This window comes from Euprymna scolopes, chromosome 46 (assembly GCF_053919585.1).
Source record: "Euprymna scolopes isolate OS-2025 chromosome 46, ASM5391958v1, whole genome shotgun sequence".
Taxonomy (NCBI): Eukaryota; Metazoa; Mollusca; class Cephalopoda; order Sepiida; family Sepiolidae; genus Euprymna; species Euprymna scolopes.
Genome location: NC_136527.1, coordinates 40,293,048 through 40,303,989, shown reverse-complemented (window position 1 = coordinate 40,303,989; position 10,942 = coordinate 40,293,048). Strand labels below are relative to the sequence as shown.

At 29.1% G+C, this 10,942-nt stretch overlaps 1 long non-coding RNA gene across 1 annotated transcript; it reads left to right on the top strand.

The window, feature by feature from the left end:
- Window positions 1–547: 547 nt before the first annotated feature.
- LOC145271193 (uncharacterized) lies at window positions 548–7,640 on the top strand. The gene is made up of 3 exons (XR_013865747.1): window positions 548–649; window positions 1,969–2,055; window positions 6,866–7,640. It is a non-coding gene; the product is annotated as an uncharacterized LOC145271193 (long non-coding RNA).
- The last annotated feature ends 3,302 nt before the right edge of the window (window positions 7,641–10,942 follow it).

The following is a 10,942-nucleotide window of genomic DNA, read 5'->3' as shown; positions in this document are numbered from 1 at the left end:
TTATTTTGCAAGGGATTTTTTGGATTTTACAACGAATTTATTTAATTTCTTAATTTAGATGAATTTGTCAGTTTCTTCCAACGTGATAACAGTTTTCATTATTACATTTTTTTTCACCTGTAATTTTTTACATTTAATCTCCTTAATTATTTTTTTTTTTCGTAGAGATTAACTTTTGATTAATCTTTTTAAACACAATAAAAAAATAATCGGAAATCTATATAAAAAATAAATAAAAATGCGAAAAGAATAATCGGAAATCTATAAATAAATAAATAAATAAATAAATAAATAAAAATACGAAAATGCAGCTTTAAAAACTATCAGTTTCCGCCATTAAACGAATGCAACGAATTAGAGAAAATGAAAAAAATAAAACTTGTAATCTGTTCTCTCTCATGTAAATATTAAAATGTTAAATAAAATAATATTAATTTTATCCGTGATATTCACGAAATAGATCGGCTCTATTTCGAAATAATTTCTTTTTTTTTTTAATTTTCCTCTTCAATTTTGTTTTCTGCGAACTTGCTCTTCCGTTCGTCATCTTGAATGTTAAGTTGAGCTTGTAAAGTCAATCACATTTGAAAAATCGTTTCCTTTATAAAAGCAGATAAAATTAATCGAAAGCAGATTATAAAACAAAAACGTAAGTATTACTACATGACGCACGTTGTGTATTTTTTTATTTTCATCTTTTTTTCATCGGATTATTATCGAATGGTCACTAATCTATCAGATTTTGTTTTCAATACTGACTTAAACATTATATTATATATTACTGTCTTGGACATCCACAAACGATGATACAGCAGATAATTTGTGTCCAAATTATTTGCAATTTTCGATGTCATGCTATATGTCATGACTCTACAATCCATTAACGGCTGTTGATGTTGACTCCTCCATATTGAGATACCAGTTCCAAACTCTAATGAATATTGAGATATCAGCTTGTTCTGTGGCTCAATCACTATCCAACTCATTAGACTTTCCTCAATCAACGTTGTCCACAGATGTTCCACATGCGCCTTCTGGTGGTTCTTATAAAAAACCAGATCTCCAATCTTAAAATCTACTGACTTTATTTTCTTATTCTTGTTCTCTATCAGTTTTTTCCTAACTTCCTGAATGTTATTCCTTATCAAAGTAAAAGATCGATGCATCTCTTTTAGAGTGATCTCGTGTTGCTCATCACCATATTATACTCTACAAGGCATTAATATATTATCTAAAGACAAGATCACGGCTCTGTTGTATAGCAAGTAGTATAGTGATAATTTCGTTGTTTCGTTCACATGAAATCTGACAGCTGCCAACATTTGGTTTATGTATAAATCCCATGACAACTGATTGTTCCTGATGTTTTTTGCTTAACTGTCATGCATCATTCTGTGAAATCTTTCCACTTCTTTCTTTGTTTGGTAATAAAATGACGTCATCACATGATGTATGTTGATGTCCTTCAACACCTTCTTCATGACTTTGTTAATATTTTCCAGGCATTATCTTTTAACAGCTGGGGTGGTTCTCCGAATCTGGGGAGAATTTTATCCAACAACAGATGCACCACCGTTTCTGCCTTCTTATTAGGAACCGCAAAAGCCTCCAGTCAACCTCTATACATATCCATGAAAGTCACTATCTCCTAGTTACCCAAAAGTGTCTTAATAATAATAATAAAAATATAACATATGATAGCAATAAGCCCTCAACTTTCTTATACAATGAAAACTATTTTGGCTCAAATAAAACGATTTTACGTACTATCTCTTTTGCATATCACTAAGATTATGAGATAAAAAAGTAAATTTGTTTTTAACAAAAATCATATCAGATCATGAGGTTGTGCTTATGTAAAATGACTAGTAGTACCCTATCTATGTGATCTAAGTGATTTTCCATCGTATCTTAGAATATTAAAATATCATCCAAATATGGTAATGCATAATCTTTCTGTCCCTGTAGAACTATGGACATTAATTGCTGAAAGATCCTGGGGTGTTTGCGAGACCAAATTGTATAATGTTAAAGTGAAATAAACCTCAGTTGCAGGTAAATGAAGTTCTTTTCTTTATCATTCTTATTTAATTTAACCTGAGAGTAACCCGACTTCAGATCTAAGTTTACAAAGTATTTTGCCGACCCAAGTAAGGCTAATATGTCATCAATGGCCGGTAACACTCAGGCAAACTTCTTCATGACTTTATTTAAAGCCTTTACATCTATTTTACTACCATCCTTCTTTTTCTACTTACACAATCAGAAAACTCCATGGACTATTCGATCGCTCAATTACATCTGCTTGCATCATTTCACCTAAATTGACGTATATCCTCACCCCATTTTTCTTAAGCCACTTGCAGCTTTTATCACATTTGTGTTGAGATTCTCTGCAACAAAGAAATTATGGTAGAAAGACTGACTTTCATTCCCTACTCTTAATCGAGCAAGCCCTTCTACAATTAATGGGGAACCATTAGCTGTTCTTAAACTTTTTTATCACATAGTCCAGGTTCCTATAAGTGCTTTAAAAACAGTGCTAATTATTACTAACACCTAAATCGAAGTACATTCTCATCTCCTTTTTCTTAGCAACCCATGGCTTTTATCACACGTGTGTTCAGATTCTCTGCAACAAATCAGTCATGACGGAAAGACAAACATTCTATTCCTACTCTTAATCGAGCATTAATTAACCTTCTACAATTAATGGGGACTCATTAGCTATTCCTAAATTTTTATCACATAGTTCAGGTTCCTGTCTAAGTGCTTTAAAACGCTGCTATTTATTACTTTATTCTTAAATTTCTACAATTAGAGCTAAGGGAAGTTATGTGTTAACATCCTGGATATTTGATAGAAACAAAAAGAACTTTTAGAATTTAGAGTGGGGGTTGGTTGCACATGAATTTAATGTAAAATGACTTAGCATTTAAGACCATTCTAGCGTCTTAGGACAGTTGACCAATATAATTTTTATGGGAAAACTATCATTTGCACTTTTCCTTAAGGAAAGATCTTTTTTTACGTTTATATGTAACTTACCGAAAAATTTTGTTTAGTGGGGAGCTCTACCACTTGGACTTAGCGTTACCGAAAAATAATAATTATTTGTTAAAGCTGACATAATATATTAAAAAAAAACAAGTTTTTGTTAAAGCTGAAAAATTGTTCACACATTTTGAATAAATTTGATTTTTTTAAAATTACATTTCACGTCTTTTTCTACCGTTTTTATTTTTTTAACTGAGCACCTCCTACAAATATTTAAATATCGATTTTGCATTTTTTATAATTGGGCACATTAGTTTCTATTCAATAATAATTCGCTGCAAACATTGGAAAAAAGACGAAAATTAAAAAATAGAGAGCTGATACCGCTCATACATGTGAACCTAAAACATAATTCAGTCACATTTTCGGTTGTTCAAAACAAAAACACAATATTTAAAATTTTGACCACTAGTCAAAGTTTTTAAATATTTATATGCTTGATAAGAAAATAGCTCTAACTAAACATGTAAGAAAGGTTTTTGTAATCAAATTTTTTATTTAAAAAAATCGATCTGGAATAAAAATCAACAATAAAAAACGTCCTTTTACAGGGGCTGTGCTATCGCTGCTTCTGTTTATTATGCTATTCCTAATGCTACAGTCTACACTCAAAATCAAAACGATTTTTTACGAATATCATGTGTTTTAATTGCTATTTACAACAACAGAAAACCATATACAATTATTATTTTAACAGATTAAAACAGTAAAAAGATTATTTTATGATAGTTCAAATAAAATCAAAACAAAAAAGTTCCATAATCATGGGTAAATCTTTTTTACACAACGGAAAAACGAGTGCTCAAATCTATTTCAGACATGCGAAACTATTAAAAGTGCAATCTTTTCTTGGCTAGATTCTAAATCTCATGAAAAAATTCTTCATACCAGCGCAGTACGAGCATTTAGAAATTGGGGAGTTGTTACAAAATTTTATTGAAAACGCCATTTAAAATATATACTGCACATTATTAAAATTTTACAGAAAACGTCATTTTATGATTTTAACATTTTTTATCAATTTATTTGCTTAAAATTCTTAAAATATATAAGGTACATTATTATTCATGAATTCATTTGCTTAAAACTCTTAAAATATACTATGTACATTATTATTTATAAATTTATTTGTTTAAAACTCTTAAAATATATAAGGTACATTATTATTCATGAATTCATTTGCTTAAAACTCTTAACATATATAATGAACATTATTATTTATAAATTTATTTGTTTAAAACTTAAAATATATAAGGTGCATTATTATTTATAAATGTATTTGTTTAAAACTCTTAAAATATATAATGTACATTATCATTTATAAATTTAACATTATCATATATATATAACATTATCATTTATAAATTTATTCTTAAAATATACAATGCCCATTTATCAATTTATTTGTTTAAAACTCTTAAAATATATAATGTACGTTATTATTTACAAATTTATTTGTTTAAAACTCTTAACATATATAATGAACATTATTATTTATAAATTTATTTGTTTAAAACTCTTAAAATATATAAGGTGCATTATTATTTATAAATTTATTTGTTTAAAACTCTTAAAATATATAATGTACATTATTATTTATAAATTTATTTGTTTAAAACTCTTAACATATATAATGAACATTATTATTTATAAATTTATTTGTTTAAAACTCTTAAAATATATAAGGTGCATTATTATTTATCAATTTATTTGTTTAAAACTCTTAAAATATATAATGTACATTATTATTTATAAATTTATTTGTTTAAAACTCTTAACATATATAATGAACATTATTATTTATAAATTTATTTGTTTAAAACTCTTAAAATATATAAGGTGCATTATTATTTATAAATTTATTTGTTTAAAACTCTTAAAATATATACTGCACATTATTATTTATAAATTCGTTTGAAAAACAAAACAGTGGTATATTGACGACTTAAAATGCTTCGGTTTGTAAAATATGACTATTTTATCAGAATCCCCCTTGGAATGTGTGATTATCCAAAGCATTTTATCGTTCATGTGTATTGCTACTGATAAAAATGTCAAAATAAGGAAAGTTTAAGAAAACAATACAACAGAGAGCTAGACACAATAGAATATTCAAAAGTGATTCGACTCTCCAGAAACATGCTGTTCATGTCAATCTGCTTATGTAAAAATCATAACTAATATATTCCATGTAAATGTGGAAAATTATACAAATGTGAGCCATGTCATTCACTAATAGTAAAATTAGAAATATGTTGAAAAGCTGTAATATGTGGAAAGATTTAAAAATCAGATATGGCAGAATATATATGGATGGAAAAGGGAAACCATCTATTTTTATAGGATTAAGTACAAATTATAGATGGAAGAGAACAGTGAAGAGCAAGCTGACTTAAGAAAAACAGCGCATGCATATAACAATTGCAAAAACAACAAACTATTTTTACTTATACTTAAAAAAAACTGATTATAGTAGTCTAATAACGTATCCAGATAGGACACGCCTACAAAACTTATGACTCATACTAAAAATTATACAAAATATATACTGCACATTATTATTTATAAATTCGTTTGAAAAGGACAAAACAGTGGTATATTGACGACTTAAAATGCTTTGGTTTGTAAAATATGACTATTTTATCAGAATCCCCTTGGAATGTGTGATTATCCAAAGCATTTTATTGTTAATGTGTATTGCTACTGATAAAAATATCAAGAGTTTAAGAAATCAATACAACAGAGAGCTAGACCTAATATAGTATTCAAGAGTGATTCGATTCTACAGAAACATGTTGTTCATGGAAAGCCACTTATGAAAAAATCATGACTAATAGATTCCATGTAAATGTGGAAAATTATACAAATGTGACTCATGTCATTCACTAACAGTAAGGTTATAAAAACATTGAAAAGCTGTAATATGTGGAGAGATTGAAAAATTAGTTATGGCAGAATATATATGGATGGAAAAGTTAAATCATCTACCATTATGGGATAAAGTAAAAATTATAAATGGAGAAAAAACAAGAGTAAGCTAGGTTATATATTATTTAATACGATAAAGGAACCATTAATAATAATATATATACATATAGTAATATGTAATAAAAACTGTCTATATATATATATATATATATATATATATATATATATATATATATAGGAAGTAATGAATACTGATAACATCTAGAAACAAAATAGTTCTTCAAATTCATACTAAGATTGTCTGCTAGGACCTGTAATGCTAATATATGTTGCTATGATTAGAGTACTTGGTAAAATTTAGTTGTAGGTTACATACTACTTAACGTTGAAGTTTTTATCCTCAGTGAGATTTAAAATAGAATTAAAAATTACTTAGAAATTTTTACCCAGTCATCGCTACCAATACTAGACTGTGCTAATCCCATGTACTAATTAAAACGTTCCATTCAGAATTATGTAAAGATTTTTTGAGTTCAAGAAAAAGGTTCTCAAGTTCGACAAAATACACCCAAATAAGATCGGAGGTAACATAGAAACGTTGTGAAAATAACACCCAAGTGGAGAACAGTATTCTGAAGAATCAAATAATATGAAGACTCAATCCTCATCTCTAAAATAAAAAAACGTTATTACTTTCAGTTGGAAAAATAAAAACACATTAATTTTGTAAACAAACCTGTGTTTAATTAAAAATACACTCATTTTATTTTTTTATTTAATTAATTAATATATGTTTGGATATTTTTTGATAACTAACAACATAATAAATTGAATTTTACAACATGAAATGTACTTTTTCAAATTTATTTTATACTTTCAGAATTTGCAACAATGAAAAAAATTCATTAATGGATAAGAAGCACCTTTCTGCATTGTTGATTTAAAAATCGTTTAAAATAATTATGAATTACTTCATATAAATTTTCCAAAGTTGAAATTTATTAGCGTGCCTATCATCACACACTTCATTACATTCCTATTTTTTCTGGAATCAGATGCAAGACAAACCTGAGATGCAAACCATATTCTTGTGAAGTATGTGGTTCTTCTTTTGCAAAGAGGTCACATTTATTGAGTCATATGAAAACACATACGGGAGAGAAACCACATTCTTGTGAATTATGTGGTTCCTCTTTTGCACGCAAGTCAAGTTTATTGCGTCATATGCTAACACATACGGGAGAGAAACCACATTCTTGTGAAGTATGTGGTTCTTCTTTTGCACTGAAGTCAACGTTGTTGAGTCATATGAAAACACATACAGGCGAGAAACCATATTTTTGTGAAGTATGTGGTTCTACTTTTGCATGGAAGTCAAGTTTGTTTCATCATATGAAAACACATACGGGGGAGAAACCACATTCCTGTGAAGTATGTGGTTCTTCTTTTGCACAGAGGTCACATTTATTGAGTCATATGAAAACACATACGGGAGAGAAACCACATTCTTGTGAAGTATGTGGTTCTTCTTTTGCATTTAAGTCAAGTTTATTGCATCATATGCTAATACATACGGGAGAGAAACCACATTCTTGTGAAGTATGTGGTTCTTCTTTTGCATGGAAGTCAAGTTTGTTGCGTCATATGAAAACACATACGGGGGAGAAACCACATTCTTGTAAAGTATGTGGTTCTTCTTTTGCACAGAGGTCACATTTATTGAGTCATATAAAAACACATACGGGAGAGAAACCACATTCTTGTGAGGTATGTGGTTCTTCTTTTGCACAGAGGTCACATTTATTGAGTCATATGAAAACACATACGGGAGAGAAACCACATTCTTGTGAAGTATGTGGTTCTTCTTTTGCACAGAGGTCACATTTATTTAGTCATATGAAAACACATACGGGAGAGAAACCACATTCTTGTGAAGTATGTGGTTCTTCTTTTGCATGGAAGTCAAGTTTGTTGAGTCATATGAAAACACACACTGGCGAGAAACCATATTCTTGTTAATTATGTGGTTCTTCTTTTGCATGGAGGTCACATTTGTTGAGCCATATGAAAACACATACAGGAGAGAAACCACATTCTTGTTAATTATGTGGTTCTTCTTTTGCATCCGATTGACATTTGGTGAGGCATATGAAAACACATACAGATCGTTCCTACTGATGCTTTACTTAACAGAGCAGCTACAGAAATCAAAATAGTAGTTAAAAATACTCCACACATTGTATTTCAAAAATTGGAAAAAATATTCCAAACAATAGTGTGTTAAGTCTTTTCTGGAATTATTATTATTATATAAGTAAGGAATGTTTTATAGACTGGCTTTAAAGAGGATTTCTTCACTATGATCAGGATAGAATTATAATGACTGCTCACAATGAAAGCTTGATTACCACTGCTTTTAAGAAGATAGAAAAAAGCTGGAATCTTTGGAAAATTTTTATTTCAGTAATTATAAGAGCAACTGAATTAGACAAAAGGATTTAAAAAACTGACAAATATATTTGGTTAAATGATTTCTCGGTTGAAATGCATGAGAATTAATATATATATTAAATTAAAAAAGAGACAAATAACATTCTGGTTCTTTTAATAAAAAGACAGATTTATTATAGGTAGGAACCCCTTCGTTTCTGAGAACTGCAAACGTGAAATAAAGTTAACAAAATGTTCGAATTGATTCTTTTATTAATTTTACTTTTGATTAAGTATTTTATTCTAATTTTTTTTTAATTTTTCCATGTATTCACGTAATTTGGCATGAAAAAATGTATTTCTTCTTTGAAGATTCTTTCCAGATTCAGATTGGAAACTCTTTTCTATCCTCAAATACATGAGATACTTCTTTGTCATATCATGTTACACATTTCTCATATATTTATCTAGGGGAACTTTTAATCACGCCACCTGCAGCATATTTCTGGTAAACAACAGGTTATTATGAGTTGTACGACTGTAACCCTCACCAAAATTCATAAGAATTAACAAAATTGTTATAGGCGTATGTTCTCAATATATAAGAATAAGAGTGTGGTTTTTCTAGTTTTAAACAATTTTCGATTATGAATATTTTGAGTTAATGAATCCTTGTAAGAACTAACTTGCATTTGAAAATGACGAAAGAAATTAATCACCACTACAAAGTATACAAAAGTACTATGCTAAGTTGTTTTCAAATCCTCAAATATAGCACTCCCATCCGTACACACAAACAGAAATTTAATCACCTTAAAAACGTCATGGTCATAATTTTGTGGTGGAATGTGATTCATCATATATAGCTTATATGTCGTTAAAACCTTTTGCACAAACAACATACAACAATTTAATTCTATTTTATAATCTACATTTATTCACATGCCTCACAGAGTTGCATATTTTATAATTGGAATCTATCTTTCCGAAAATTGAATAAAGACTGTAATAGAAAAATCACACATTCAAAGGTTTTACCTGCGAGCACATCCTTCTAGAACAGAACAAACACTACATTGAAATAATACCACGAAAGTCTGATTTGTTCATATGCTTTCTATGGCTTAAGTTAGACACAAGGTCAATTCATATTTAGAATTAACCTCTTAGAAATGTCAAATTAATCAATTGCTGAAAATAATCTTTCTACCCTCGCCATACTTCACGCAATTATAATATAAAATTTGTGATTCAAAATAAGTAGATAATGCCTGGGATAATACATTCATGAAACAAAACATATACTTGACTTTTACCATCACCAATTGCTTATTATAATTATTGCTAATACCTTGAAATAACTTCCACCGTTAAATGCGAGGGGGGGGATTCACATGAATGTTTTTCAGGTTAGTGTGCTCTTCCATATGTTTTTTTGCTGTCTCTTCAAATCCTTCTTTCCGAATCACGTGTTTCATAAACAGCGTGAACGAGGATAAGATGAAGAACTTCATTCAAGTTTCAGAAGCGGTTTTTTTTGTGCAACCGGTAGAGAGCAACTACAGTTTCGGTCTTTAATCACACATAAGAGTTAGAGATGACGAAACACGTATCCATGATTATCTAAAAGAATAAAGACAATCGAAATAGAAAGACAAATTCCATTAAAATTTAATAATGCTACAGATGAATTCATATTTTTAATCCTAGTTAATTTTTTAGTTAGCAATGTTTCTTCTCTTAATACAATTACTTATTTCGGTTTTCTAATGTTTCTTCTCTTCTTTCGATTTTCTAATTATTATTTTTATAATCTTATCCAATTTATATTTCGATCTGCACATATGGTTATTGCCAATTTCACACAATTACGTTATCATAGCCTGGGTTGTACTCATGTCCTGGGTTGTACTCTCTGCACTCCTTTCAACTTAACAGTAATTAAGATGATAAAATGCAAACACATCCACTCTGCAAAATAAGGATGCAATACCCGGAAGACCATACAACATTATCTAGTACAAGATGAAAACGGCCATTTTACAAAATTAATTAATCCGATTCAAAAACTTGTTAATAGAATAAAAGATAAAAATGAAAGTTTTCGGATGGCAAAATAATTGTTTGAACGTTTGATAACGCCTCCATATATTTATATATGTTAAAAAAACAAGCATGTCCATGTAAAACAAATTAATAACTCGGTGGCGATAAAAAAATAAAAACGGTTCTGTCGACAGAACGAAGATCGGATTTTTTTACAAAGGTCTACCACACCAGCAATATTAGACACAACTTCAATTTATCTAAAAAAATCCAGCTCCACAAAACATTGCCCCCTCACCTGATTCCCCGAAAAGAGATAATCTGTTCCAATTACGCACATAACCTTAACAGTTCTTAAAAACCGGTAGTGATTAAGGTTAAAGGCAATATAAAATAGCAAGCCAGCTATCTTATAGCTGCTGCTGATTTTCTCATGAGTACTCTGTTACACTGCTCCAGAAAAAGTTTTACCTATTGTTTC